This window comes from Taudactylus pleione, unplaced genomic scaffold (assembly GCF_031769625.1).
Source record: "Taudactylus pleione unplaced genomic scaffold, aTauple2 ptg000345l, whole genome shotgun sequence".
In the NCBI taxonomy this organism is placed as follows: Eukaryota; Metazoa; Chordata; class Amphibia; order Anura; family Myobatrachidae; genus Taudactylus; species Taudactylus pleione.
In genome coordinates this window covers 961,714-984,226 of record NW_028284746.1, presented here as the reverse complement: position 1 = coordinate 984,226, position 22,513 = coordinate 961,714, and the positions used below count along the sequence as shown (strand labels likewise).

General features: G+C 43.6%; 1 protein-coding gene across 3 annotated transcripts in view; it reads left to right on the top strand.

The window, feature by feature from the left end:
- Positions 1-654: 654 nt before the first annotated feature.
- The window catches only part of ERBIN (erbb2 interacting protein), a 239,454-nt gene continuing 217,595 nt past the window's right edge, over positions 655-22,513 (top strand). For 2 of the 3 annotated variants that reach the window (XM_088444049.1, XM_088444047.1), the window contains exon 1: positions 655-1,344. The gene's annotated coding sequence lies outside the window, so the exon portion shown is untranslated. The remainder of the gene's footprint in view (positions 1,345-22,513) is intronic. The other variant, XM_088444048.1, reaches the window with a different exon arrangement.

The window sequence follows — 22,513 nt, the reverse complement described above, 5'->3', positions numbered from 1 at the left end:
TGTATTAAAGCAGGTACAGGGGCTCAGTAGATTGTACCATTATGTACTGTTTTATTGTACTTTTGCTGCATATAAGTCATTTTTTTGTGGTTTCCAAGCATACATAAAACGTGTGTGCTATTGCAAGCAGACATGTCAGTGACACGTATGTTGCGCTTTTGCTGCATGCATGTCATTCTGCAAGCATGGAAGTCACGCATGTTGTTCTTTTGCAGCATACAGTGCATAAAAACTAATGCAGGCAATGGAATACTATACTATAGGTGTATTTCATGTCTGCTAGCCAGAGCCATGTCAGTCACCGTGTTGTGTGATGATCCCCATCCCAGGAGCCTGTGCTCTGCAGTCCTGTCTATTTACACTCTCACAGGTTTAAAGAGAGGGTGAGACAGGGTCATGGCCAGTTATGTGACCTCTCACGCTTCTATGATGGCCCCCACCCCCCAAGCATATCCTCTGCCGTGCCCACCCATTGAGAGAGAGAGGGGGGAGGGGGCAGCAAGCTGGGGTAGTCTATTAGGACTGTCATGCAAATGTTACACCAAGAAAATACTGCAAAGGGGAAATAGAGGAAAGAGACAACCTGGTCTGAAGCCAGAGAGAAGAGAAATGTGACGCCTAAGGAAGTGAGAGTAGGAGAGAGAGACAGCCCTCCTGCGAGAAAGAGGGAGGAGAGACGGAGGGGGAGGGGAGTGAGTGCCGCTGGCAGCAGCACTAGGGGAGGAGGAGAGAGAGAGACCTGCCTGTGTGTGAGTGCAGGGTGCGGCTGTACAGTGCGACAGCAGACCCCCAAAAAGCAGCCCAGTCACCTACAGTGACATCCAAGAAACCCAGAGGGGATCTGGGGTCTGTTTACTGGGAATCCTACATCTCCAAACCACCCCCTTCCCCTCACAGCACTGCTCTGCCCCCCTACCCCTCCTCATCTCCTCCCACCAGGACTTTTAATCCCCCTTATTTTTAAAAAAAAGAAACTATTTATTTTAGTTTTTATTTAATTGACCCTCCTCCAGGAAACCAGAAAAGCAGAAGAAGGAGCTGCTCCAGGGAGAGTTACAGAGGAAACTTATAATCATTTCTCCTGGAACTTCTACAAATCTTTTGTGTGATTTCTATTTTTTTTTTCTTTTTCTTTTTTTGTTCTAATCCTCTTCCTGGAAATCCATCTGGTTGATGTTGTCTGGGAGAAGATAGAGGAAACAAAGTTATTTGCCGGTATATGCAAAGGAGACATTCTTGGATTTATTTGCAGTTACAAAAAAAAAAAAACCCACGTTGGACTTTCAGAGGGAAGTGGAATTAAGGAGCTGAGAGATCTTCAATAAGTCAGATAAGACAAGAAAGGTAAAGGGGGCTCCTGTGTTCTGATGGAAGGGGGGTGGGTGGGGGGGGGTTATTGTGGTCTGAGGTTGCCTTCTGTGCTCTGCTAAAAAAAAAAAAAAAGCTCTTGATTGGTAAATAACATTGTAACCCTGCAATGGGGGCAACTGCAAAGTGAAAACTGGGGTCAAGTGTTGTGGCTTTAGATGATATTGTTTTAGTTTACGCTTGTGCAATGTATGGTTATTTAGCTACTATGGGTGTTTTTGTGAAGCAGCATGTACAGCACTGTAGGGCAAATATGCCAAATGAGTGACTTGGGAGCAGCATGCACCCCCCTGCTTTCATGTTGTGGCCCATTCAAGATTTCAGCCAGATGTACCTTTTGGAAACTTAAATGTCATCGGGTTTGGTTACAGTATTGTACCTGAGACAGCGGGTTTAGCACTTCTGTCAAAAAAAAAAAAAAAAAAAAAAAAAATATATATATATATATATATATATATATATATATATATATATATAGAAATTTTTTTTTTTTTTTCTTTCTGGGATTTTCTTTTTATATCGTAGCTGAAAAATGTCCCAGTCTGGATTATAAATAAAAATACACGTTTAGCATTAGTGACATAATAGTTAATGTTTATATAGTGTTTTTCTTCAAAAGGACTCAAATCGCTGCCTGTCAATGCTGTGTGTGACCATTTAATACAACCGGTCTTGACTTCCATGAATACCTGACTACTCCGTCTGGCCATTCGTGTCATTTTGGTTGTATATGCTGAATTTAGAGGTGGCCTGGTTGTTGCCGGGCTGACTTTAGTGTATTGTATTACAGTGAAAGGCTTTCTTTATTCAAATTGAGGTTTGCAGATTGTAGATTCTTTTATAGGGCATTGTTGCAGGTTGCTAGTCTGCGAAGGCCCTGGCTGTGTACATTGGACGTGATCCACCGTACCCGCCTTGGTGTTGCTTAGCATCTTTGAAACGCCAGAATGAACAGGGCTCATGGCCTGAGGTTTCCAGCGTGCCTGCCCATGGCTGTACGGTGCTGCACTTTCCAGCGTACTTCTGCTGCTACTGTTCATTTGCTGGAGCCGTGCAAAACCTGATTGGTTACCGAGCAGCTACTTGTGTCGCTAAGCAAAATGTGCAGTTGCAGGATGTTGCGCTGTTTGCCTACGTCCCTGTATGCATCAATAGTTTTTACAGCTCCGCAATGTCTGGCCGGGGATGATCAAACTCTGTAATGCAGGAAAAAGATTCAATACGTGAGATACAGCTTTAAAATAAGCAATAGAGTAAATAGATTTTTTTTTTCTTCCTGTTAAGATTAGGGTAAAATATGCTTTTGTTCTGCAATGTACTATGTTTCGTTGCCAGGAGCTGCTAGTCAAAGGTAAAGTGTTACAAGAACTTTTTTTTTCCTTTCAAGACTGTTATTTAATTACTTTTTTAATTTATATGTTTTGTATTTTCTGTCATTAACCCAAAAATGTAAAATGGCTGTATCGGTATAAGCTTTTTATTCGACTGTTATGCCCCTTTCTCCCCAGCCTTTGTGTTCTATAGAAGCACTTTTCATCAACTTTATCTGCAGTGGCAGTAGGGGGTAGGTATCCCTGGGATTTAATCCCTCTGCCTTGTCCTTTTACACACTAGTGCTCTTTGTTCCCTTCAAGACATGCACATCTAGTCTGGTCCTAATCAGACAGCACTATGCTCCACTGACAGCACCAAAACCTAAGGTCTCATTTTAGATGCAGCAGACGATAAAGCTGGGGGAAATTGTGCTTCCACTTCCATATTCTGATGATTTGTGTTTATTGCTTTACACCAGAAACTAATCTTTAGGACATCTACAAAATTCTGCCAAGTCCAAGCAGTGGGCCTAACAGAGTTTAGCCGGTTACTGAAACAAATGCATTCATTAATAAACAGTGCTATTTTATGGAGTGGCTCTTCATTGCAGCTTACGTTTCATAGCTGCAATTTAGTGTCATAGGCTTGGTCGTTTATTCACATTTATTTATATAGTTAGAGGAAACCCACTGATTTAGGGGCCTATTTATCAAGCATTTTGTTTAATAAAATGATGTAGAAACAGTAGTTTCTGCATGATTTTATGAATTGTTGATATGTGCCAACAGCCTAGATTCACTGAAATCGTCTGTAGGTGGCTAATTAGCGCTGCAGACCACAGTCTCCATTATGTTTAATGGGGACTATGGTCTGACCCCAATGCACCAAACAGCAAAGCTTTTCGGAGTTTAGCTCACTTGAGTTACTTCACCTTAAAATGGAGTAAATCGCTTTATGCCTATGGAGGCGTACACGCAGGAGAGGGATCTTATGATCCCTCTCCAGCAGCCTACAACTGGCTCCAGATACTGACACTGTGCTTATGTGCAGTACCAGATTCCCCCAGAGGAATCTTTCAAAAGTGTGAAAGACTCCTCCAATATGCCGGAGGTAACACGCAAGGACAGCGGCTATCGCTACTGCTGTCCCTGCATGTTACCTTTACTGCATAGTGGGGATATTTTCATTCAAATTTAAAATGTTGCGTTACATACTGTTAAGTGTCGGACTACACAGTGCGCTATTCAACTCCCGCTCAATTGAATCGCCCCCATAGTGTTGAAACAAGTCTTAGAAGTATATTTACTAAGCAGTGGATTTTGAAAACCCTTGATTTTTGCAGATTTTGCCTGCCAGATTTAAAAGGGCAATAATATTTAATGCAAAACAAGCCTGATTTTGCATTGACTTTTATTGCCCTTTTAAATATGGCAGGTAAAATCAGCAATAATCATGGGTTCTGAAAATCCATTGCTTAATATAATATTGCAATGTATAAGTTTCTCTAGTCTAGTGCATCTTAAAACATACTATAAAGCATACCTTTTTTTTTTTTTTTTACCACAATCCCCAGAATGTGTCATTGGTGTTTTATTTGCACTTTTTAATGCTAGTAAAAATGCATGTTGAACACTTTTACATATATTGTCCACAGGCCACCTTTTGCCCACCACTGTTTTAAATGCATTTAAAATGCAAATGAATACGAACCCTAAGTTGGGCACATTCTGCTTTCCTGACAATTTTCTACAAAAGCTAAGCGAGTCCATCACTGTCTAACTTTTGTTGGCAAATTGGATGAGATCGGGCTGTTTGGCACTTCTTTCTGGTGTCACTGGAGCTTGTTATTGGGTTCGAATGATGAACGCACACACAGGACAATACCAATTACAGTATGTCCCTCTCATCCAGAAATAGTATAGGGGAAAAGAAAAACAATACAATGGACTACCGTAAGTGCAGCTTACTCGCCCTGACTCACAGGGCCCCGCGAGTTAATCTAAATGACACCACAGACTGCTGCCTTGTATAAAACGTCCCCTTAAACATTAATAAACAGATTGAATTTCACATCAGTAGTCTTTGTAATTTTAAACTCTGTACTCGATGACCCTTGTTCCGTGCGTCATTAAGACATTTTATTCTCTACTCCGTCAGGCTTCAAAAAAACGTGTCCACCCCCCCCCCTCCCCACACACAACCCTTTAACTGTGCTGTTTTTTTACTCAAATGTTGAGTATCAGTGCAGTTGTGTGAGTGAAGTACTGACTGCTGTGTTGTTGCCTTTATAAAACAGGGGACAAGAGCAGCTTCTATTTGCCTATGTCCTGCACCAGAACAATTTAGCAACCAAAGGGTTCACTTATCTGACTATACAATAATTGCCTTTTAAACAGGTACCTGGGATATACTGTAGGGTGGTTGCTTCAGCAGGGAGAGACCACATCATGGCAACAGCTACTGTTGAAGCTCTGGATGCATTCCGTGCTTATCACAGTGACTTGAATAAATGCCTATTCATTGAGGGCTTATTTACACCTGTCTGCCTTTTTGTTTGCACTTCTTAGGTCGTACATGTTAATAAACGTATAGAAAATTAGATAAATGTTGCCATTCTCACAAATATTTTCTCATGTTTTAGAAAAGTGATTAAAATGACACAAGGGATGGTTTACTTCTCACACCCAACCCATTTTCTTCTGCGCAACCCATGTAAAACGCATAAGAACACGTCACTGTAGCGTGCATTCGTTTCTGTGTGTTTCTTCCCATTTTCCAGCATAAATGTGTGGGTGAGCCCTGAGACTTAATTTGATGTTGGTTCCAATTTGAACCTTGTGTTTGTCTTTGCTCCACAATCATATACACACTGCAGAATTAATGTTATACTTTTCCTGGAACTTTATTGCAATCTTGCACAGTATTGTACAGTAGAGCAGTGTTTTCTCCCATAAATATTGATACATTTTTGTGTTTCGGCATGTATGTTCGGCGCTGCGGACCTCCTTATGGCGCCCTATAAATAAAATGTAATAATAATCTTTGTAGTATATTGGTGAAGTCGTCATCGTTTTGAAGTATATGTTCTGTCCGGGAATAGGGGTCTGCGACCTGTCATCGAGGATAATAGACTTCAGTGAGATATATAGCGAACACATGTTGTCGAACAACTTAACCATGAGGCTGGGCAACTAATAATTACATGGCGTAAAACAAACAGTATCCTGTAGTCAGGATTTTGAGGAACAACGAGGAATGTGTTAAAGTCTTAGGGGGCCATTGTTGTTGGGCACCTGCAGCTCTTATCTAAAGTAATGGGCAATAATCAGTTGTTGGTGCCGCTGGCATCCAGTATTTCTGCTCGCAGCCTCCTGAGATGGCGAACATAAATCCGTCCAAAGTCTGACTTTTGGGTGCCAAAACTACCATTTGGACCGTGGGTCCAGTAGCTTGCGCGAGTTAGCCGCTATACAAGGCTAAGCCCTGTGCATTTGGGCAGGACATGTGCTATAAGTAATTGGAACCCCAACAGCACCAACAATTGAATATCGCCTGTAATTTTAGGTGGGAGCTGCAGAAGCAAGGCAACAGATGAATTACTCGTTTAATGCCCCGTGTCCATCCTCCTTTGTAAACCTGCTACTGGCCAGTGCCATGTGGCGCATACTGCCTGACGTATTGATTTTGATGTACCATTGTACAGTCTGGCATAACATAATAGCATGCTGTGTAGTCCTATGGTTGGATATTCACATAAACAGCCACACCCTACAGAGAATTTGAAGAGCTAGATCCTACCTTCTGTGTCTACACCTAAGGTGGAGAAATTGTGTTGAGGCCTGTCTCAACCTGTGCCATGACTTGGAAACTTAGCAGGGTATCTATGTTGCAGGATGGCTTGGCATATCGGAAAAACTAGAATTTTAGATTGCTTAGCCATTTTAAGAACTTGTGGTCAATTGAAACTTCTGCAGAAAGGTTTATGTAATCGTTGAATTCATTTGAGAATTAAAAGCTCAGTCAACTAAATTTTACTTATTGGCACTGACGCAAAATGGCTGCCATCACCACACACACACACACACACACACACACACACACACACACACACACACACACACACACACTTTATGTGTATATGTATGTAAAAGTTTTTAATTGGGCTAAAAAATATTTAAGATAAAGTTGTGTTTGGGGGTAGATTAGTTTCCTACACGAATCAGACTTTCAGCACAAGAAAGAGACAGTCGTCCTCTTTGTCTGCAATGGCTGATAAAAGCCAGTTTGTCAAAATCGGCACATTTATGGCAAGATTTAATGGAAAGCAAATGAAAATTCTGTGGAATTTTGGGGATTTTAACGTATATATTTTTTGTCATTTTAAGTAGACGCTGTTTTATAGAAGACTTCTTTAAAAATGTTGTTAGTATTGTATATACCTTCTATAAAGGTATGTTTATTGATTTCTTGGGGACAGTGGGAGAACATATTTGGTCGGAAAGCACAAATAGCATGTTTTATAACATTGTTTACTGTGCACCTGCATATATTTGCTTTCATTGGGTAATTAAGCTGTATTTTGCAGTGCAAGTTACAGTACACTGATAAAAGTAGATGGAAGTAAAAGCCTGTAGATTACTTGTCTCAGTGAAATAAGTAATACTTTTTTAAATTTTGAATGATTCCTTATTTATTTGCATTTGAAAGTAAGGTATGCCTATGTGAACAGTATTGGGTAACCTGTGGCTGTATAGCTGAGATGGAGCTAAATGACCCAGCATGCCCTGCAACGATGTGCCTTGTTTTCTTGAGCAGTGTTGAAATAAGATCTCTTTTTGTAGAACAATATTATTGAAATAAGACGAAAGGGATGGAGAGGGCGTACTTTTAGGGGTTTTTCTTGTTTTGCAGAGGAATGCACAGCCATTTCCACTCTACAAATGGACTTTAAAAGCTGCAACAGCTGGCATTCTTCGGCCTTGTCAGTTTACATTTAATGGGACCCTTTGTGCACCTTCATATTACACTTTGGCAGAAAAATTTGTTTTACAGGCACATGTGAGCCATGTGATACACCAGGGGTGGAGCGCGAAAAGTGACCTGTTTGGGCGCCCAAACGGCATTTTACGAGATCGTGTCCAGCACTTTACTCGGGTGTATCCGTTTTCCGCGGCTAAACCCGACCTCTTTGGGCGCGATCGGGGCGAAGATCGGCATCAATTGAATAGCGCCCCGCGATCTCCCGTCACTTTAGACGGGTGATCGGGAGAGCTAAAATAATTGAATTGTGTCCCTAACTTCTCACAGTACAAACAACAAGTGAGACCACACTTGGGGGGGGGGGGGAATTCGATTCAGTGCGCTGTTGATAGCGCCAGGAGGGAACTCCCGGAGCTATTAAATTCAGCGTGTTAAGTCCGTCAGAAGTTAAGTCGGAGAATGCCGGTTCTCGCGGCTTGACCTGGGTGTTTAGTCGTGAGAACCAGCATTCTCTGACTAAAGTGCCGGCCGTGAGGCTGTTAGCGCAGCGTTAAGCAGGAAAACTGCCTCGCATCCAGCACTTTAGTCTGATTTCTCCTCACACCCTCATGAGGGTGAGAAGAAATCATTAGTCGGACTAAAATTACTAAACAGCGCACTGAATTGAACCGGCTGTTTCAGCGGCGCTATGTGCGCCCTCCCTGAGTTCGGAAGTTCCACTGAAACAATCACTGGGCACAATTCTATTCAGCGCGATGTAAATAGCGCCGGGAGTGAGCTCCCGGAGCTATTCAATACACCGCGCTGCCAAGTCCGACTAATGATTTCTTCTCTCATCCCTCCGGGGATGAGAGAAGAAATCCGACAAAAGTCCCGGCGCGAGGCTGTTTTCTGCCCTTCGCGCCTGGAAAACAGCCTCGCGCCGGGAAGTTAGGTCGGGGAATGCCCGTTATCGTGCCTAAACACCCTGCTTAAGGTGCGTTAACGAGCCTTCCCGACCTAACATCGCGATGAATTGAATAGCTCCGGGAGCTATCTCCCGGCGCTATTTACATCGCTTTGAATAGTATCGTGCCCACTGAGTGCATAGATGCAGACAGAGCAATTGTTGCTCAGTTCAGGTGCGAATGCCGCGGGTGCAGACATTTCTGCTCACTACCTCCGTGATTTCATTGCAATAACCAGGACTTTAGCTGGGGGACGTGACAAATGATTTGCTCCATTGGGCACCCATTAATTATCGCTGCGCAGAAAACCATTGAATTCCCCTCATAGTATCATTATTTTATAAATAAAGATCTATTATCTTAATACAAGCATTGTTTCAACTACATTTAGCTGCCTATTTTGAAATAAGTGGACTATACGTGGCCAGGTTGTTTCCTTTTTGCTCTTAAACTTCTCAGGGAAACAAAAACAATGGACTTCATAATCGTCCAAGCAGAAAAGAGTCCAGTTAGAAGCATCCAATAATGCAAGAAAATGTCTACTATAAGCCTCTTTCTGTTGAAATTTGAGATTATTCTTTTCATTCTCTGCAAGACCTTCAGTTTGGCTGTCGATCAGTGCTCAGATTACAATAAGGTGTGTATCCACGCTTCTAGGTTCTAGCTGTATCTCTGTGTTGCCAAGGCTTATGCTTACACTCATGGGAAACCAATCCAGTTTTTCTCAAGTAAAGGTAGAATGTTAACGCGTCATTTCCTATGTACAGTAGTGGGAAACACAGTTGAGCTTAAATCGTGCTTTGTTTTGCAGCAGAGTACTGGCATAGAAATCGCTGGTTAGCTTTAGTGAACCTTGACCAGCGATGGAGTAAGGAAGGATATGATGCACTTGCTAAAAATGACACATAGCTTTTAATTGGAAAAAAGTACGACCACCCAGCCAGAAGCTGATTGCCACTTCTAGTCAGTATCATATACGTGTGTTATGACGTGGATTGAAAATACAGTAAAGTAAACCTTGCAGTAGCTATAACAGTTGTTAACGACTAAAAAACATTGCAAATTAAAAGGGGTTTAACACCCTGTAACGAGTTCCCTCCCTGCCCAATAGTAGTGTTTTGGTGGTGGCCCCTTTCTTGTGGCCACTAGCATTAGCTCGATTTAGCAATATCTCAGCACGGGTAGCTGGGCTATTAGCCAGTCATCTACTGCACTAATGCTTTCATCTATTAATAATAATAATAATAATAATAATAATAATTAATAATAATACTTTATTTATATAGTACTTTTCTCCCATAGGACTCAGTCGCTTCACTCTTTTTAGCCAGTTGGGTTTTATTATTGTGACAAAAAAACCCGTAAGCTGTTCTGCAAGAGAATCTGTAGCGGTGTGTAGATTTTCATTTTTTTTTTGTATTTTTTTTTTACATTTTTTTTTATTATAAAAAGTGTGCTGAGAATTTACCGTGACTGAAACTTATTTAGAAAGTGATTATGCAAACTGACCTGTGTGGGTGTAACAGTGCCTAGCAGTCATGTGTTTATTTTAGTGGGTAGGCTATTTATTTGATACCGTGTCTGTGTCGCTGAGGAAGTCAGTCTTTGCTTGGCTGGTATTTGAAACTTGAGTAGCCCTGACAGTTATTCACAGTTTTTGATACAGTGGGCGGAATTCAATTGTTTTCGCATCCCGGATCTCCCGTCTAAAGGGACGGGAGATCGCGGGCCGCTATTCAATTGTTCCAGCTTTTCACGCTGATCGCGCCCAAAGTGGTAGGGTTTAGCCACGTAAATCGGCTAACCCCAACCAAAGTGCTGGGCGCGATCGCGAAAAGTGCTGTTTGGGCGCCCAAACAGGTCACTTTTCGCCGATTTCAGCTCACATCCCTCTGGGGCTGCGAGCTGAAATGGGGCGCTCGCAGCTGATCGCGCCCAGCAAGAGCAACAATTGAATAACTCCGTTGGGCGCGATGGGGGATGGAAACAATTGAATTCCACCCAGTGTCTCTAATGAGATGAACCAATAGTAGTGATGCGGGTCTATCGATTCTCGAGGCATTTCATTAAGTCTGGTACATTGTCATGAGCCGTAATGTAAGCTCTCAGGAGCAGGGCCCTCTTCCCTCGTGCTTTTCCTTCCCTCATTTATACAGTCATCTTTTCCCCACTGCCAACAACGGTACCAAACCTTTGGGTTCGGCCGCCATGCTGCTTATTTGGGTATTAGGACTGTTGCTTCAGCAATGTTTATAAACCTTGTCCATGTCCTGCGATGTTTTGAAGTGTAAGTTAAGTTTTTCTTGTTGTTTTGAATGTAGGGCGCAGCGGCGTACTTAAAGCGCCATATCACTAAAGAATAATAATATTAGTTTTATGAGCTCCAGTTATCCCAAAGTGGAATCTTTCACCACTTTCTACCATTTGTAATTTTCCTGTACAGTATAAGCTTTTTTTTTCTGATTTTTGGTGTACATGAGGCATAATTCTAATGTACAAAAACAAACATACCAAAAATATTTAAAACCCATATACAGTTAGTTTGTTTCTTTGTAGTGACAATCTTGTCTATCTTATTACTATACGAATGTAGGATATCATAGGTTTAGGGCTACCATTTTTATTTTATTTTAAAATTGAATTTTTAAGTTTTTTTTTTTTTAATGATACCAAAATTTAATCAGTTGCAAAATGGTTCTCAGAAATTAGTGTTAGGTAAGATAAACTAGATTGATTATTGTCACTTAAGAAGATTGTGTAGGGAAGTATAGATTGTGTCAGCAATGGTGTCTGAATACAAATGTCTACCTATAGCTCTCTTCCATGTACAATTATGCTCCGTGCACTGGGCCTGATTCAGACCCACTGATCTAACTGATAAAACATTGGAAGACAGGTGTCAGGAAAGCTGGTTAGCACACTAGTAGCAGGATGTCAGAATCCCTGAATGGCACACTGACAATAACTAACAGATATCACTCTGGTAGAAGGTTGTCAGGAACTCATATTAGCAAGTACCAAGTGGAGTACAATATCACATATTATACTTAAGTGGGGGGCAATTCAATTCAGCATGATGTTGAATAGCCCTGGGAAAGAGTTCTCGGAGCTATTCAATTGACTGCGCTGTTAAGTCTGACTACAGGATTAATTGACGGAACTATTGTGTTGGCCCTTCAGGTGAGGTGTCTGTAGTAATTGTGTCAAACTGTTTCTAAAATGAGCTTTCAGGCATAGCAGATAGCGGGCAATACCAAAAAAAGTTTTAAGAGACTTTGCACCTCACTTCAGTCAATAACAAGAGTGCTAAAATGTGCACATATCTCGGCTAGATAGATAAAATTATTGATGGGATATATGTCATTGCTAGTACTGATAATGTGATCGTGTATTTGTGTGTGTGTGTGTGTGTGTGTGTGTGTGTGTGTGTGTGTGTGTTTTTATTTTAAATACTTTTTGAAATCCTCTTGTATGATCTTGCATGCAGTGCTGGACACGCCATTTTTAGCTTGAGGAGTAATGATTATGATGTTTGCTTAAGGAGGTCATGCAAGTTATGTATTTATAAGTTTGTATTGCTTTGTTTGGATAAAAAGGATGGTCATGCAGCATGTTTACATATCGTGTTTTTAATAGCGGTGCATACATTGCAGGGTCTACAAATTTTTATTTATGATTACAATTTATCAAATTGATCTATGTAGAACATAAGTAGAACATCTTGGACAAGTTGCTAGTCCTGGTGGAATGAGGGAGCTAATCACTTTCTTGAATGCTACATAATAGTCAATGGGCGGTATTCAATTGTATCGCTCCCCTACGCATCCGACAGGAGCTATTCAATTGTTGCTTCTTTCTGGCGTGATCAGCTGCTGGCGCACCTTTTCGGCTTGCAGCCCCTAGGGGGGTGGGAGCTGAAATGGGCGGAAAGTGACCAGTTTGGGCGTCCAAACAGCACTTTTCACAATTGCGCCCAGCACTTTGGTCGGGAGTAGCTATTTTACGTGGCTAAACCCAAACACTATGTGCGTGATCAGCGTGAAAATGGGCATCAATTGAATAGCGCCCCACAATCTCCTGTCACTTTAGATGGGAGAGCGGTGCGCTTAAACAATTGAATACCACCCATAGTCATGTATAGTTTCTCCGTGTCCAGCTGAGTGTGCTAGAAGCACCACAGAAGAGAGCGACACCCCAGGCAGGAAAGAGGAACTGCATGTGCAGGGTGCTAGAATGAACACTAGATATCTAATAAGTTCCGTCCCCAACTTGGCAATGATGGCTTGCCTTGACAACTTGCTTCCGGATCCTCATTGTGGGTGCCAGGAACTATGCAGCTGTAATATCCTATCTGTGTGCTATGTGAGCATATATTTTATTTAGGTGCATTATAACTCCGCCCCCAAGCCAGAGGCACCTCAGTTTAAGTTGGTGCCCGGCCAGAGTCGGGTCACAGTTATCGCAGGGGGGCTGATTAGCAGCCCCATAGCTTTAATTTAATTTTTTTGAGTTCACAGTTTTAATTTACCTTTATGGACTCTTCAGAGCGTCAGACTGTCCATAGGACGTCCCAGCTGCTGCTCCGTCACTCTGCCGGCGCCGAGACGCCAGCACAGATCTGGGGATCTCAGCGGGACCCCAGAGTCTGGGCTAGTGGGACTCTGCGGGCGCCCAGGACTGCTGCCGGATCGACGGGGAGCAGGTAAGGTCACGGATCATCGCTTGCGGTGATCCGCGCATTTATGCAGTCCTATGCCTCCAGTCTCCGGGGACAGACCAGAGGCGCTGGCAGTGGCGGCTGCCCCCCCCATACCCCGCGTGTCCACTAGACCACCAGGGACTTCAAGTTTGGCAGCGGGAGCCGGCGTCCCGGGGGTTAATAGCCGGCCAAGGGAGGCAGCCTTCCCTGTTACAGCAGCTCCTCCCCTCAGCGCGCCTTTCAGTGCTATAGTCTGGCGTCCCTGAGCTGCTTCCTCCGTGGGCCACGCTTTCTCTGAGGTCTCCAGCGGCCTTGTTTCCTCTGGTGCAGCAGATCTCCTGGGATGCAAGCTGGTCCAGTCCCCCTGCGTACCTGGCCAATTGGGTGAGTATACACAGCGCTATAGCCTCCCCAGACACTGAATCTGGGCAGTTGATTGTAGTGCTATTTACAGTATATTATATGTCATGTTCATGAGATTATATATATATATATATATATATATATATATATATATCTCTATCACAGGGGCTCTGCACTCACCATAATAACTAATAATAATAATAATAAGCATAATAAACAGTGGGGTTTTGGTTCATGAATTGATCAATGCATTTAAGCTTGCAGCCCATCGTCACGGGACCCCACTTTACTGCAAGTCCCTACTCAATTGCTCAGAATTATAACATGGACATAGCCATAACATTAGTGTTAAACTCAGGGTGTTAAACATTAGTGTTAAACCATCGGGCTTGCGACGGAGACCCTGCGGTAGGGTCTCGCTGCCGCAAGCCCTGGAGTGATTTTGGCTCAATCAGAGCCAAAATCACTCCCACTGACATCACTACTGATGTCAGTGGGGCCGGCTTCAGACGGTAAGGGTTCCCATGGGAACGCCTCAGTCTGGCAGCCACGCCCCCGGCACGCCCACCAAAGGGGGCGTGCTGTCAATCAACATCGACAGCACGCCCCCTTTGGTGTGAGACCCGGAGCGACGGCTATCCCGTCGCTAGCCGGGTCTCGTGCATGCGCACGACGGAGCTCCCTCCGTCGTGCGCATACGCAGTAGGGCACCATCGACCCGCTTGCGAGCGTCCTGCGCTCGCGAGTGGGTCTGAATGACCCCCTAAGTCTGTTAAATCTTTTTGTCGTCATGGACAGCCTAAAGGCCAGTCTTTTCCTAGACTGTCGGCCTGTACGAGGGCCGCCATGCCCGGTGCCGAGCACGTCTGGACATCCTGACGCCCTGCTTCTAAACCTGGTGATACACATTCAGCCTGATGGGACAGGCCTTCATCTGAGGGATCCCAGAGTGAGATACCAACTTTTTCAGTTCGCCCAGTGCTGGTGTCAAGTCACCACGGATGCTTGGGTAAAGGTTGAAGTCTCTCACGGGTACGCCCTCTCATTGTTCAGATGGCCTCCCTACATGTTTTGCTACACAGGCCCTTCTTCAGACACGAACAAGGCCTTACAATTCCAGAAAGCTATACAGTCCTTGCCGTAAGCCGAGGTACTTATGCCAGCCCCACTATCTCAGCGAGGGATTGGTTATTCTACTTTCTTTCTGGTGCAGAGGCCGAATGGTCCTCATTGGCCTATCCTCTATCTGAAATCCCTCAACCAATTCTTACAAGGTGCCTAGGTTCAGGAGGGAACCCCTACGCTTCATCATCCGAGCTAGGGAACCTGGGGACTTTATGGTATCACTGGATATTCAGGACGCGTACCTCAGCGTTATCTCAGGTTTGCTGTGCCACAGCAACACTTCCAATTTTTCGGGCTTTGCCTTTTTGTCTGTCTACAGCCCCACCGGGGGTTTACCAGATTTATGGCTTTTATGACGGCCCACCTGTTCAGGGTATTCTACTGCTCCTGTATCTGGACGGCCTCCTGTTCTTTGCAGGATCACCAGGGTACTTTTAAGCCATTTCCAGTTAACAATTGCTTTCATTCTCAGGCACAAATGGTTAATCAACTGGGAAAAAGTCCTTCCTGGATCCCTCACAGGGTATGCTTCATCTGGAAGCCCTGCTGGATTCTCAGAATCAGAGAATCCTTCTGAGGATGTCTCCACAGTCGCCAAGTGTCATTACACTCAATAATGCGGGTTCTGGATTCCAGGGTGTCTCCCTTCGGAAGGGTGGAATATGGTCAGTTCCATTCCAGGCCTTTGCAAAAACTGATCCTCTCTAGATGGAATGGGTTTCTATGTTGGATCACTGTTCAGATGATAATGCTCTCTCCGGAGGTGCGTCTGTCTCTTTCAGGGTGGTCCGCACTCCTTTTCGGGGCAGTTGGACGTTTGTCGACTCGACTTATTGAAACTTCATGCTGTCTTCAACCCTCGCTCTGGCCTAGCACATACTCCTCGGTAAACCTGTAGAGGTTCAGTCCGACAATGTCACAACAGTAGCTTACATCTAGGAGACACTTGAAGTTGGGCTGCAATGACACAAATGTCACACATTCTGACATAGACCATCTCCTCCCGGCCATCTCTGCAGTGTTCATTCCGGGAGTTCTCCATTGGGAAGTGGACTTACTCAGCCCTCACAACGTGCATCCCGGGGACTGGTCTCTTCTCCAAGAGAGGTTTGTACTCCTAGTGAGCAGAGGGGGCCTACCGGAAGTGCTCCTCATGGCCTCCTGACTCTTATCACACACTGCTGGTATTGGGGTCCAGAACTGGAGGTACTGAAGCAACCTTCGGTGACACATTGTCAATTAAGTAGTCCTTCCAATTTGTGTACCTGTCTTCCTCGGGTCTCCCTTCCTTGAGTTCTTCGGAAGTTCAATCGAGACGGAGGTACTGTCCTGCTGGTTGCTTCAGATTGACCCATATGTCACTGGTTCTTAGATTTTCGGAGTCTCTCCATCGACACTCCGTTCCTGCTGCCTCAATATCCGAACCTGTTGTCTCAGGGTTCTTGCCTTTCCCTGGACCTGGATCGTTTGTCTTTGACTGCTTCCCTACTGTGGTCCTAAGGCTTCTCTGGCTCTGTCATCATCGGGATGTTTAGAGCACGTAGGCCAGCTTTTGCTGGGCTCTACCACAGATTGTGCACATGCATAATTTTTATGTTATCAAACCTGTAGCTACGATCCTCAGGTGTTTAGGATTTCCAGATGTTCTGGCATTCCTTCCAGCTGGCTTGGGTCTAGCCCTCCGCCTGGCCTTCCTGAAAGTGCGGGTCTCTGCACTGTCGGTATTGTTCGGATGTGGAATTGCTCCACTCTCGGGTATCCAGACCCTCATTCAGGGTGGTGTCTTAATTCTACCTCTCTTTATCCCCCCTAGCGGCTCCTTGGGATTTGACAGTGGTTCTTCGTGCCCTTCTAGGGTCTCCATTTGAACCACTAGTTTTGATAGCCCTTACGTGGTTTATGGTTTAGACTTTCTTATGGTGTTTACATCTGCCGGGAGAGTTTCGGAATTGGGGGCGTTCTCATGTGGCTCCCTCTTCTGGATATTTCACCAAGACAGGGTTGTGAGTCGCACTTGCCCTGTGTTTCTTCCTAAAGTGGTTTTTAAGTTCCATATTCTTCAGGAACTTATTGTACCGACATTTCAGTCTCCAGTCCTCTCGGCTGGGGTGGCCTCATTGACTGTGGTCCAGCCTATCCGGATTTGTGTGGTCCCTTCAAGTTCCTTCAGGAAATCAGACTCTGTATTTGTGGTCTATGGATTTCACAGGAAAGGATGGCCGGCCGTAAACAGACGTTGACTAGATGGCATCGTATGTCTAGCTCAGGGGCCTGCACATAGGAAGGCCTTTCTGATTCTGTTGATGCTTATTCTACTCGGGCTGTGGGCCACTCGTGGGCGGCTTGCTGTGGCGCCTCGGCTGTTCTGCCTTGCAAGGTGGCCATGTGGTCTTCTGTCCACACCTTTTCTAAGGTTCTAAGCATTGCTTCCTTTGGGCGACGGATTCTCCTCTCATCTCAAGAGAGTCCCCACCCTTCTAAGGACTACTTTCGGACATCCCCCAAGGTCAACCCTGTGGACCCTGAAGAAGAAAATGAGAGATATGGTAAGAACTTATCCTTGTTATCTCTCTTTCTTCGAAGTCCGTAGGGTCCACAGAGCACCCGCCCTGACACACCTGGCTTCATATGGACTGTGTTACTGGTCACCGGTTTCCTGTCTCCTGTGTGAGTATGGTTCTTGAGTGTTCCAGTCTTCTCTCTTTCTTTCCTCCTCCGGCCTTTGGCTACTTACAAACTGAGGTGCCTCTGGCTTGGGGGTGGGGTTATAGGGAGAGTGGACCCAGTGCATCCTGGGAGCTGAAAGCTTTAAATGTGTGGTGCCCGGATTTGGTTCCCAACCTACCCCAAGGTCAACCCTGTGGACCCTATGGACTTTGAAGAAAGAGAGATAACAAGGGTAAGTTCTTACCATATGTCTCATTTTCTGATTAATCCATCAACACCTTTTATTGTAAATATGCTGGCAATGGCAAACTGTGTGGCCCTTCCCCCATTTTTTTAATTTATTTTACAGTTGGTGAAGGGAATTGGGCTGCCATCTGAATTTGCCCGAATCAGCTTCTGCAAACAGTGTTTGAATTCACTTACTAAATCTTCAGCTATATTTATAATATTCTGCACTTGTATGTTTTTATGATAACGCTGCTTTCTCTTTCTTGGTAATCACATTAAGGGAGTAAATAAATAATTTTTGAGCGCCCATAAGTTATGGCTACCCAACAGACGATATTCAATTGTTTTGCCAATGGGCGATACTGCAGCGGATGCCCATTTCTTATCGCGCATGTTCCGACTGTATATTTTCTAACATACCTGCCATTTATTTTTTTGTGTGACTGCTGTGAGGGGAATGGGTGCTTGAAGGAGAAATTCAGTTTTTGCTTTGATTGGGTGCGAACGCCGCATGTGCCCACATTTCTGCTCACCACCTCAGGAGGCTGCAAGCAGATATGTGTGAAAAGTCTGGCTTTTATTCGCTTAAACAGCACTTATTCGTGCATCCAATTAGTTTAGAGGAGTTTAGCCTTGTTGTGCAGCTAGAACTGGTGCTTTTGGATACGACAAACACGATAAATAACGGCCGCCCAAAACAATTGAATTGCTCCATTGGGTGCCCATTAAGTATTGCTGCCCAACAAACAATTGAATCGCCCCCCAAATGTATCAATTGTACGACATAACTGCAGACACTTTAATGTGAGTGGTTATCATTACATGGACTGTAAATGTCAGCTGCCTGATTCAGAGATGTACACAATGCTGATTTTTTAGTTTATTTTTTGTTTTCATGAGAACAAGCATTATATATATATATATATATATATATATATATATATATATATATACATATACACACACATACTATTGCACATACGTCAAAGTAGCACTGCACACTTGCAGCAATTTTATTTTGTGATTCCACACCTACAGAGAACCCATTTGCAAAGTGAGTGACAGGTAGTCAGCGTTTTGGGGAGGTGACGGGGTGGTTAGAAAAACGCAGGTGTGTCTTACCGTTTAAACGCCGTTACATGGGCGTGCATAAATTATCCATTGTGTTCCCCTACGCAGCATGAGAGCTCAGAGTGTCATGAGGGCCACTGTATTTGAGAAAGGTCAGACCAATCGCAAGGGCTACGTGGCTGATCGATGTGCATCGATATTACCGATTTTTATACTGGTACGTGCCATAGAACGCAGATGAGAAGGCAGCCGTGGGCATCCCTTTGCACAGGTAAGCTTTGGAACTAATATTGTCGCAGCTGCAATCGCATTAGTGTCAGTCTCTGAATCAGGCCCACAGTGCAGTAAAATGCTAATACACCTGTCCTAGTAAACCTGGTGTTCATAGATCATAAAGACAAATTTTGGTTATTGTCAGCTAAGATGGGGAGACTGCACAACGTGTAAGCCGGCTAGACAATAAAAAAATCTGTTCTGAATAAATTGAATGTAGTGCAGGGGTCAGTTGGCCAGTTACTCTAGAATTAGGGCGAAGAGCACTTTGCTGACCAGTCAGCCAGAGCTGTAATTTGGGCCTTCATTTGTTTGCCTAAATATGCTTAATATCTGGTTGTTTGGGATTGTTTTTGGCAACCAGATCATATTAACGTTTGTGTGTCTGACCAGCGTTACCAAGTAAAGATAATCCATAAGAGATAAATGTGTACATTTTATATTTTAGTGATATGTAGTCTGTCTTTCCGGTCTTGCATAGCTATTTTTATAATTAGTTTTGTTAATATACTTCTAGCAGAGCTATTAGTGGGACTATGTGAAGAATGGACATACTGAGTAGTCACTCTTTGTCCTTATTGTTGATTTGTATCTGCAAATTGTAAAGGTCAGTTATGAAGAGAAACATTACAAGCCGGTGGGAACATTCCCGTGTTGGTCTGTAGGTTAATGCTGAAGTTTTTTTTTTTTTTTTTTGTTTGCATTTAAAATTTTAGGTCTTGCACTTTTTAAATAATAGTAAATTATATGCAAGTGTACATATAACAATATAGATACATGCTCAGATCATTTTTTTAATAGATGTAAGATGCAATACATTCCATAAACTAAGATTTAATGCATGGGTGCTTTTGTATGGCTGCCTGCATTGTTTTGTTTCAGCCCAATATGTAGCACTCTGTACACAGCTGAGAGACATCCAGTCTAAAACACAGTCCCCAGCATATAAAATCTGCATAGCACTATAGAAAGTTTTCTCTTACTAGATGCACATAGCTGCCATGGAGACATTAACCAGAGTCCAAGTGCTGGTGCCAAGAATTACACTGCACTGTGATACTTCCTGGAATTCCCCAGTAACAATGTATATTTAAGAACATCTAACATACAAATCACCAACCAATTAACTGAAGTCTGAACTATAATGAAATAAAGTATTAGCCTCATATTCGGAACAGCAGGTGACTACTCATCTGTGCAGATTGCTTCTTGTGCAATATCTGCTGGTACATTTGTTACTCTCAGGTGATTGCTGTCACATGTTCTGTCATCTGGGGGCTGGTCTTTACCTGATGCTCATTGGTTCACCTGCTTTAAATAGCCACCTGTTTCAGGCAGACCTTGCCAATTGGAGTTTTGACACACTAGCACTTCTGTGCTCCTTCCACTGGGCTGTTCAGTATCCTGTTTGTTGTTTGGACTGAACTTTTGGTGGCGATTCAATACAGAGTGAGATGAATAGCGCCGGGAAGTTGTCCCCGGAGCTATTCATTTCACCTCACAGTTTAGTCTGACTATAACAACTGAAGTCTGAGACTGCCAGTTCTCGCAACTTAACCTGGGTGTTCAGTCATGAGAACCGGCATTCTCCGACTAAAGTGCCGGCTGCAAGGCTGTTAGCGCCGCGCTAATCCGGCAAACAGCCTTGTGGCCGGTACTTTAGTCTGATTTCTCCTTGCACCCTCAGGGAGATGTGAGAAGAAATTCTTTAGTCGCCCTAACAAAGCGCTGAATTGAACTCCTTCCCGGCGCGATCAACCGTGCACAATCGGCCCATTTGATTGTTGCCTTGACTATCCAGCTCACTGCCTGAACCCTTATGCCTGTAACCTCTACTCTGCTGCACAGCTGTCTGTTCTGTTCACCTAATTGTGCAAGCTCATTGTTCCGCACACGTATGCCGCTAACCTATATTCGTGCTTGCGATCCCACTTATATGTCATTTGGTCAAATACCTAACTCCTGCTTTGCTAGACCTGACCTTACTTGCAGTAATACCTTTCTCGCTGCTTATGGTTTGCCCACTTCTACCAATTGCTCAACCATCATAAGTTCTTCTCTATACTGCCCACCCTGGGACTAAAGCATTCATACGGTTAATTTATACTGTGGCTTATTTAGCTCTTATTTATACTATACTGGTTGAACTTGGGTACTGCATCCAGCTTATTCAAGTCTTCTAGGGGAAACCTAAGGAATGATTTTTCAAAATCTACGATTTTCTGCAATTTTTTTTCTGCTGGAACTAAAGCTGTGAGTTTATTAAACAATCTGCAATTTAAATGACAGAAAATTGTAGATTTGTTAAATCACTGTTTATTACCTCTGTGGGGGGTTTCAATTGTTTTGGGCTCTGCGATAATTAATGGGTGCCTATCAGAGCAATTCAGTTGTTTTGGGGGCGTGCTGTAACTATTGTGCTTGTCACACTGAAATAGACAGGTTTTACCTGGGTGTAGAGGCTAAACCCGTCTAAAGTCATGGTTAGGGCACCCAAACAACAGTTTGGGCACCCAAAACCATGACTTTTCCCACATTGCTGCCCGCCACCTCAGGTGCAAACAATTGAATTCCCCTTTGTGTTTTTATCCTGTGGTCCTGCTGGCATCATGTATTCCAGATACCTTGAAGTGGTACTCTCAGGCCTGTCTGACGTTCTTAATAGATTCTAGTTGTGTTAACCACCATCTATCACGTTTTCACAACTGTCACCTTTTAACCACTTGACTGACAATTTTTCTTTACCAAAAAGTTTTTTTGTTTTAAATGATTGATTTAGGACAAAGAACATCTATTTATAACTTCACCCACACTATTTTATTTAAAAATAATAATAATAATACATATATGTGTATATAATATATAAATGTAAACATTTTGAAATGCCTAACATTCTTTTATTTGTCTATATATATATATATATCAGATTATTGATTGTTCGGAACAAGGCAATTTTGATTTCGCCAGCGGTGTTACAGTGGGGGGCTGAGGGATGTTAATTGATACCACTTTTCCACACTGGTTTCAAGCCGTGTCACAGTTGTTAAACCCCATTTCCTGTACAGGATGGACCAGGGATATTGCCGGGCCTTACCTCTGCCGGCGCTTGTGGTTAAGGGAGAATTCAATTGCGATTTTACATAGTGCATGGAATGAATGCCTAAAGCTATTCAATTGTCCGTATCGCGCCCGGCACTTATGTCGGGAGATGCAGTTCCTAATGCCAAGCGTTTAGTCGTGGTAAACTGCGTTTTCAGTCTTAAGTGGAGGGCGCGATGCTATTAGGGCACGCAGTAAACTGGCATTTAGCATTGCTGCACTAGTTTAGTTGGATTTGTGCACGCACCTAAGAAGTTACGAGTAGAAATACTCCTGTCGCAGGTTTTCAGCTAGGTTTGATCTTAGGCAGTTATATTATGCACACGACCTTAGGTCTGTGTAAAACTACACCCGTGACCACTGCAGTAGCTGTCATCAG